Raw genomic sequence first — 8,365 nt, forward strand, 5'->3', positions numbered from 1 at the left:
CAACTGTGTTCTTTGCAGGGCCTCTTGTGCCCGTTGTTTTGATTCTTCCTGCCTGCCTAAAGAAGCCCTTTGAAACCACCTCATATTTGCACATCCAAAGACAATCAAATCATCAGTGCAATTATAAAAATATTGATACCAAAAGTTGGAAAGTACAAAGTAAAAAGATAAGGGTTAGGGCGAGCACACCTAGGGCCTATCTCTTTTTTGCACCCTTCATCTTCTCTGGCCACATCTAAGTCCCCTGTAATATTCACCTCTTCGTCGTCACCCTCATTTTCCTCACTCTCTTCTTCTTTGCTATCATCCGACGAAGATGATGTAGGGGACGCGACCACTTGAGATTCAACCAGTTCCGAAGGGCCAGCATCATCGCCCCCTTCAATAACCATCCATCCTACCTCAATAAGGCGTGTGTCATTTATTAAATCCAATAAAATTACTAGATCCCCTTTGGCTAGCTTATTTATCTCATCCTGGTGGTCCTTTACTAGTTAATTAACATTTGACCAATCGCATCTCCCACTCCTCATTTACTTGGTGCGCCAATATCGCAATGATCTCCAACATCCTATGAGCAATGTGACCACCAACCACCTAGTATCAAAATCATTTATTTTTTGAGGTCCACTCCAAAATAATTTAACCTTAATTAGCGTCCTTTGAAGGGGCACAAATTATTTCTCCCTTCTTATAATGCAAGTTCGATAAAAGAAACCTAATAAGGATGTGGTGGATTCCACGCCCCATTCCTTGCAAAAAAAAAAAAAGAAAAAAAATCTCACCGCATGGCCCAGCCATTCAAATGCAACTAGGCCAACACCACTATTTCCTCCCTAAAAAACGGCATCTTGAAAGGGTGCAATGGAATCCTAAGTCCCACTCGTAAACTATCTAAATGAATCGCTATTGATCCTCCCCTAAGGGTAGCTATAAGTTCTATTTTTGTAGGGCCCGTCGGGTTCCATGACTCAAGAATGAAATAGGATCACACGAAATCTTCAGTAGTTTTGCCTTTTAAAATCGAGGGTCTCATCCGTGGGGAGATAGTAATCTCAGTAGGGGGTTATTTAGAAGCCATTTTTACCTCAAAGAGTTAAGATTTTTTCGGTGAGAAGAATCTTCCAAAGGATCAAAAACTCTGGGGACTAAGGGCAACAAAAGGGTCTTGGGGACAATCAGGAGTCTTTGAGAGCTCCGACTGACTTTAGCTCTTTAAGGGAAAATGTGGCCCATTAGGGACCACCTTCTATTTATAATCATAGTCTTCGGCAGGCTAAGCATCGTAAGTCTCCTGGAGACTTTCATCCAATGAGTCATCAGGTACCCATCTTTCTTATACTCTTTCATTCACCTTTCAACCCAAGGTAAAAGTGGGGAGCTATTGTTATGGGGTGCCCTAAAATTTCCTAAGTCTTAAGCATTTTCCCGATGAGTCTTTCCCTGGATAGTCTCTAGGATGATAGTCTTTCTAGCCCTCGAAGGGTCCACCCAGGATGGTTTGGCCTATCCATTTTGCATAAGTCCAGAGATACCCTTTGGGTCTTCTGGACCAAAGCCACCCGGTGGCCCCGAAGCCTTCTTCGGGACCACTCAAAGATAGCCATCAGGGCCTTACCTTGAAGACATCTCTAGGCCCTCTAGCCTCTCTAGTTGTACTCCCCCTAAAAAGTCTCCAGACTTGATCATGGGTCCTACCTATTATCTATAAGTATTTGTCTTTTCCATGACAAATGGATCTTTTTGGAATCATTTGGACTTGACTCTTTCTCTCTTTAAAACCCATTCGAAACCTACTCTTATCCCACTATTTGGGACACCTGAACACTTACATGCTACTTACATTGGACATGTATCCGCATACTTTTGGACATACTTCTCAGATTATTGTCTGACTTAGGCATCAGAAGGTTCGCGTAGGGGAGTCTCATGCGTGCCTTTTTGATATCCTTTGTGCTCATAGGTTAAGGTAAAGTTGTGTTCCCCGAAAACCTAGAAGGCTTACCTACCAAAAGACTTATCCGGTCCCCCGTCCGTCATTGCCCCAAGGGCTCTTCTGGGCACACAATCCTGAAGGCCTTGAAGCCTTTTTATTCAAGTTCCTACATATCCGACCTTCTAAGATTGTGGCTCTGACTCGATCCAAATCGGGTTGACCTTGCCAACGACATCTCCGACCCTCTGTTTTAGCAAAGGACTCTGTTTTGGCCGATTCCAAGACAAATAAATTTAGTTGTTATAGTTTGTTAACAACTTGATTATGAGGTTTATATTAATTTTAACATTAAGTGATTTTTGAATTTATATTAATGATATTATACCAACATTTGTTAATGAAATTTGATGAAAAAAAAGAGAGACTAAATTATAACCAAATTTAAAGTTTATTGGTTATGGTGACAAAAAAATGTAAAACAAAGATTAATTATTATGAAATGCAAAATTCACCCTATATATATATAAATATCTATATATATTTATACCATCATATGAGCAAATACTAGGTTTGGTGTTTTAAAATTCTGCCAACTAAGTATTTTTTTTAAATACTGTTTATATATCTTGTTTAAAAAATAGAACTTAACTACTTTAATAATATTTAAATTTATGATTTTTAAACAATAATTTTATCACTACATTAAATTTCAATTTATTCAAAATTTTATCTAAAAAATTTTAAATTTAAATAATTATTATCAAATACCATGATTAAACTTTCACTTAAATATATATATATATATATATTTTATCTTTTTTACACAAACATAATTCAGACCACCGCCTCTCTCTATTGATTTATATAACATAGACTATGTGAAACGGTGTGGGTTGTGCTTCCTCAATTTTCACTCCAAAGAACAAATATTAAAAAGTGGAAATTGCACAAACTAATCACTTTAGAAATAGTAAATTCATTTTTAACCCCTTATCTGTGAAAAAACGTTTTTAACCTATCCAAACAAATTATATGCATCCTATAGCCACTTTCCCAATTCTGACCCCACCACCTAATCTTTAAATCCAACACTTTATATAAATATTCAAAATGAAAATAAAAACACTAAAGCCCCAAAATAACCTTGACCATTTGAAACCCCAAACACTGAAATTACAAAAATATCTCCCTACTGGAACCCATCCCCAAAACCCGATCGGTACCCACACCAAATTCGAGCGCAGACAGCAACCGCTACCGCCAACGCCACCACTACCGCCAATGACATTGCCAATCGACTGCAACCCCAAAGGTAAGTCTCAATCAGTTTCCATTTCAGTTTTATTTCTCTTGGATTTGTGGGTTGGGTGGCGGCGATGGGGAATTCCCATCGTTGGATGGGGGCTTCATCGATGGGGGCGATGGGGCTTCGTCGGTTGGGTCGGAGTTGATGGAAGCCCCATCGCTCGCCATCGTCTCGCCGGAGGGGCTTCGTCTTCTTCGACGAAGCCTCGGGTTTCGTCTGTTTCGTTGTAGACGAAGCCCGAGGCTTTGTCTAAGGAGACGAAGCCCGTAATCGGGCTTTGTCAATACGAAGCCCGATTACGGGCTTCGTCTCGAGATAAAGCTTATAATCAGGTTTCATTTAATACGAGGCCCGTAGCTGGGCCTAGTCTTCAACGAAGCCCGAAGTCAGATCAAAAAATAAAAAAAAGAAAAAAAGAAAAATTAATTGTAAATTTTATTCTTTTTATTTATTCTTTATTTTTCTTATAATAAGAGTTAATTAATATTAATTGTATTTCAATTTATGTCCTATTCTACTTCAAATGTAAACAGAAGTTTAATTTATTTTATTTTTATTTCAATTTGCTTGAAGAACAACAAGATATTGAGTGCTTCAATAATAATTTGATTGTTATTTCAAACAGAATATTGAGTTTGTCTATACAATATTGGGATTTTGACCCGATAGGGCTTGTGATTTTAGCCAGATTGGTCTTCTTCCGCCTGAAGACCTATCGGGCCTAAGGGCCAAATTAGGCCCGATAGGGCTGTGGCTGATGCCCTATCGGGCCGAATCTGAAGCCCAATAGTGATAAAATAAAAAAAAATTACTTTTATATGGCCCAAAAAAAAATGATATTAATGGTAAAAAATACAAGTTTCAATATACAGAAAAATATGAAAAAATAATTTAGATTACAAATACAAGATTGAATAGAGAAAATAGTCATACAAGTACAAATACAAAAGAAAAGAAAAAAGGTGTCATACAAAAATAGGAAAATAATGGAGAAAAAAATATAATTCGAAGTTTTCATTTCTTTGTCGTTTCATACAAATACAGAATTAAGAACAAAAAAAATATAATTTCTAATTTGAGTTTCTTTTCCTATTTCCAAAAAAAGATCTCCACAAATAATTAAACGACATCAATGATTGGTTTACGTATGTTTTGGTTGGTTGGGCAATTAATTAAACAATTTCAAATTAACTTTTTTCACTATGATTTTTTTTATCACATCTTCTCAATTAGTTTAGTAAATTTGTTTTCTTATATTAGTTTTATTGTTTTTCAAATTTTTTATTTGACTATTTTTTATCTTAATTAATTAATTATTCCAGGCCCGATAGCGGGGCTACGAAAATCGGTTTTGCTTCTCCTTACTAATCCAATTGTTGTGGATGTATTTATTTATTGTTTTTGCTACAGATGGATGACCAACACAGGCAATTTACATATGTTCATGCTAACCAAGTACCAAGAACACGGGTCACTACTCACTGTGGGATAAAAAACCTCGGGGTAGTTCGTGAGGCTCTTATCCAATATGGGTTGTTCAATAGATTTGTGCAAGGTCCATTAGGACATTTTATGGAGATCCCTCTATCCCTCCATTTGAGTGCACCACAATTGATATATCAAGTTCTGGGTAGGGATGTGACATTTTCGGGTGCTCACCATGATGAAATGTGGTTTGAGATTGGTGGCAAGCCATACAGGTATGGGAAGCATGAGTTCATCCTTATTAGTGGACTCCGATTTGTGCCGATTGATAAGACAATCCTTGAAGCAAGGCCCGTGAAGTCGAATAGTTTACATGCTCGACTATTTCCAATACAGCAACAGTTGGTGACTGGAGACGACATCATATTACTACTTAGTAGCAGACATGAGCTAGTTTCAGAGGATGTTCTGAAATTGGTTTACATTGTTGTGGTTTATATGATATTGTTCGGGCATGATGAGTGCGCATTTGTGGACGATTTCATGTGGACTTTGGCTAAGGATTTACAAGAATTTGAGGCTTTCCCTTAGGGGACATACGTCTATAGCCAGAGTCTACATTACCTCCATCTAGCCACGAGCGAGGAGAACCTGACTGGTGAGATTGGGAAGAAAGTCGACCTTTATGGTTTTGTGTTGGCGTTTCAGGTACAATTAATATATGTTACTCTCCCTATTGTATTACATATATGTATGATGATTATTGTCTATACTAACTAAACGTTTGTTTTTTGTTATAATTTTCTTTTTGCTTTTTACAGTGGTGGTTTATTGAAACATTCCCATGGGTTGAGAATAAATGGGCCATTAGACTATCCGACCCAGTAATCATTCCCAGGTGCAGAAAATGGTTATCTAAGAAAATGCCACAAATAAAGAATTACGATGAATGCCTTATGAATGTAAGTGTGTAATCAAATCCTAAAATTTTGTATATTTTTTTTATATAATATGTATGTAACTAATATAATTTTGTTGGCATGAGGATCGAGTACAACGCTCGAGCCCACTGAAGCTGAGCGGGACACAAATTTTTGGAGGTCCTTTAACCCTCAACATTCGGTTGGTGTCAACGTCCACAAATTAGGGGGTGGAGGTGGCGAGGAGGATGAGGAGGAGGGTGGAGGTAGGGATGGTGGTGGAGGCAGGGAGGGTGGGGATGAGGAGGAGGCACGTAGGATACACGGGGATGAGAAGGTAGGGGAGAAGGAGGATGAGGAGGGAGAGGAGGCTGGGTAAGAGGTAGGACTCCCTCACAGTCCGCACTGCATACAAGATGGTGGGGTATGATTATTATAATAATGTTTTTGATATCAATTTTTGTGTAATTGTTTTTTATTTTTAATTTTTGCCTTTTGCAGATCACCGAGATGCTGACTCGAACGTTGGAGCTATTGCAGAGGATGGACGGGGAAATTTGTCAGATGAGCGCAAGGTTTGACAGGGAAATGGGTGAAATGAGGACACGTTTTGACAAGGAAATGGGTTAAATTAGCTCACGACTGAGGCGATTAGAGAGGGGACAAGCAGCACTGTTCGTTCATCTACGAGTCCCGCCTATTGATGATTCCCCAGATCACAGTGATGATGGCGATCATCAGCATCATGGTTGTGATCAGTTAGATCCTGATCATCACGATAAGGAGGACCAGGCATCTACATCTTGAGTAAGCTCCAAATTCACTTTTATACATATTACACACATCATTCTGAAAAATCAAATTGTAACTGTTTATTTTTGTACAGTTGCAGGAGGAAGTGGATAGGGTTGGCAGGCGAACTATGCGAGACCAATTACCATCGCAGTTTCATCGGCCACCTTTCACTGATCCCACCCGATAGAAGAGAAGAAAGAAGAATGCCGCGTTAGAGGGGCTGGACTTGGAGACAGTGCCGCCAGTACACGATTCAGTGCCGGTGGTACACAACTCAGTGTCATCGATTCTTGACTTAGTGCTGGATGTGGAGACAGGGCTGCCGGTACTAGACTCAGTGCCAGATGTGGTGACAGGGTTGCCGGTACTAGACTCAGTGCCAGATGTGGAGACAGGGCTACCGGTACTAGACTCAGTGCAAGATGTGGATACAGGGCTGCCTGTACTTGACTTAGTGCTGCCTATTCTCGACTTAGTGGCAGACTTGGAGACAGTGCCATTAGTGCCCGAGCAAGTGGGGGACGATGATCCTAACCCCCCTAAGGGTTACACTAAGTTCATAAGCTCAACGAAAGAAATTTGGTAAGTAACAAATACCAATTTTTTGTCTATTTACTTTTACATTCTTACCCTTATAAATTAAATAAATCTTTGTTATTGTAGTCTTCACACGGGTTACATTATAAACCTATACTCGAGTGACTTCCGTTGTATAGAGGATGAGACCAAGTGGTTGGAGGGTTATCACATTGACAGTTATTTGTATTGCCTCAGAAATATTATAAGTAAACAGTCTTGTCCGTTATATGACACAAACTACGCTGTCACGTTGACCACACTTTTTGTGAGTGCTTCACACATCTTAAATTACTCACTCATTTTTGTTGCATCTCAATTTAGTATGTGATCAATGTTTTTATTTTATTTTGTAGTCGTGTGTAGGAAGATTATGGTATGACAAATACGGGGGCAACGAGAGGCATTTCACATCTTCTAAGGCAACTGTCCCGAAAGAATGGGTCGGTTTCGTTGACGGGGGCATTGACAATAATCTCCCTTGGTGGATGGTCGACTATGTAAGTGCTATTCATTTATTATTAATAGATTTATTTTCTAATGACTATTGTATTGAAAATGCAAGTGTTGCTCCCATGTAATGTAGGGAATTATCATTGGATCCTCATAAAGATTTGCTTGAAAAAGAGGAAACTTGTCATATACGACCCCCACGCAAAGAGTGAAGATATCAAGAGGATGAGGGTAGAATCTGTAAAACCACTGGCGTGCCTCTTACCCATTATCCTAAGGAGCAGTCCATATTACGAGCATGGAACCGCACCTGTGAATGCACATAGAAAATGGGATGTAGAGAGTATCAATCCTCAACAGGTGCCTCTACCTCAGCAACCAGATAGGTATGTTGTTAGAATTGAAAACATATGGCTATAGATTCATTTTTCAATTAAATTGAAATATGGTTATGTTGTCATGCTATTTTGACAATGTCTAATACAGGGCCAGTTGCGGGTGCTACATTATCAAGTACATCGAGGACATTTTGAGGCATAATGAGGATCATTGGGAGACGCACCAGACGTTGGATGATGTCCGTACCCTCCGTAGGCAAATTGGAATATTGCTGTATAGACATGGCAATAGAGTATAGTATATCACAGTATATCTTGTAAATGTATATGTTTTTTCCTTTGACAACCATTGTGGTGTTTTGTTGTGTATTATTCCATTGGTTCAAACGATGTATATAAACATAATAAGTAGTGTAGTTGAGGTTCATGTGGTGGTATGTGTTGTGGATAAGTGGTAGTACCTTGTTGAACATAGAGATTGAGTCTCTAATGCAGGTTCAATGGCCTGGAAACAGAGGATACCCTGTCGAATTTTTTATAATTTTTTTTCCTTTCTTGGTTCAGTGGGTGTAGGTGTGAACGTACGGGCCCAAAATTACAAAATTATTGTTAATGA

This window comes from Diospyros lotus, chromosome 3 (assembly GCF_014633365.1).
Source record: "Diospyros lotus cultivar Yz01 chromosome 3, ASM1463336v1, whole genome shotgun sequence".
In the NCBI taxonomy this organism is placed as follows: Eukaryota; Viridiplantae; Streptophyta; class Magnoliopsida; order Ericales; family Ebenaceae; genus Diospyros; species Diospyros lotus.